This window comes from Tarenaya hassleriana, unplaced genomic scaffold (assembly GCF_000463585.1).
Source record: "Tarenaya hassleriana unplaced genomic scaffold, ASM46358v1 Cleome220, whole genome shotgun sequence".
Classification (NCBI taxonomy): Eukaryota; Viridiplantae; Streptophyta; class Magnoliopsida; order Brassicales; family Cleomaceae; genus Tarenaya; species Tarenaya hassleriana.
The window spans coordinates 114,566-116,158 of NW_010965542.1; positions in this window are offsets into that span (position 1 = coordinate 114,566).

Below are 1,593 nucleotides of genomic sequence, written 5' to 3' on the forward strand. Positions count from 1 at the left end.
CACCAAATTATGTCCCGTTTGTTGCTAAATATTTGTTGAAATGTCATCTATCCTATCCAAATAGCAAATCATCGAGATAACACAATCACATCAATGAAAACGAGCTTACACAGACGCAACTCAAGCCACTCACCTTGGATCAGATTCGGATCTGATTTTTGGCCGTAGTTCGTGGTGTTTTCCGGCGATTCCAACACCGGCGATCCTTCTAGACTTTCTAAGGCTGTCCGTATTTTCTTTCCAGAGCTCCTTTCCTGTAATACCCCGTTTCCCGTATAAATTATTTAAATTATTTTCGGGAATAAAAGGAGGGTAAAATAAGGCAAAAATATAGAGAATATTTCAACGAATATCTAGAAGAAAATGACACTCGATTTGACGGAGAAACGAGGAAGTTATGAGCAAACGAAAATTGAGTAGAACATGGAAATTCGGAATTCACAAGTTATTCGAGGTAGGGACGTTTTGAGTTGTACCTCATCGTGTAAACGTGATTTTCCAATAATCTATTGATTTGACATGAAAGAGGACGTTCCAAGGAAGGTGTAGAAACAAACGGTGCGCGATTCGGGTAAGAAACGAGTGAGAACGAAGCAATCGAAGTCAGTCGGGACGGACTAGAAATGCAGAACGAACGGACTGGCAAAGGCAGAACGGACGGACTGCTAAAGGCGGAACGAACGGACCACGAACGAGCGAGGAGCTGGGCCGAAATTGGGCCCAGACCGTCCGTTCCAGACTCAGAACGGACGGACGGTCCACTGGACAGCACGCAAGTGGCCAACTTGCTGCCTTGGGACGCGTATTTCTCTGCGTTTCCGAACCCCACCGGCGTCAAGTCGCCGACCAATCCGTTCAGGGTAATGCAGGCTCGACCTTGGGCCTGGGCTTGAGCCCATTCGACCTCCCTCTCGCAGCATAAACCTCTCCCAAGACAGGGGTTTCACCATTTTCGGGCAAAATCAGAGAAAAGAGAGGGAGAGGAGAAACAGAGAGAAAGGAGCGAAAACCAGGGAGAATTGACGCAAGGGAAGCTCGGGAACACGAAGGTGGACATCCCTAGAGTGTCTAGAAGAGGTTTTCGGCAAGAAACAAATCGAAAAACACCTCGAAATCCGGCCAAAACCATATCTGAGCCGAAACAGAGGTGAGTGGCTCGAGTTGCGTCTGTGTGAGCTCGTTTTTGTCGATGTGATTGTGTTATTTCGATGGTTTGTTACTTGGCTTAGATACAGGACATTTCAATGAACATTTAGCAACAAACGGCACGTAATTTGGTGGAGAAATGAGTGAGATATGGCCAAACGAAGTCGGACCAGAAAACTGTTTCGCGAGAGAGTGGAACGGACGGTCTGTTTTTGCAGACCCTGCGGTCTGGGTGACCCAGACCGGACGGTCTGGCATCCCCAGACCGAATGGTCTCCGTTCCAGACCTCAAAAATTGTCCCGAGAGGCCCCGGGACAACACGGGACCCCTTGACCGACCGATCCACACCCTAGACCGGCCGTTCTAGAGTATGGAACCCTTTTTCGGATGATTTTCGAATCCCGTGTGCGTGAGATGTGTGATACAACGATTCGAGTGACTCGTTG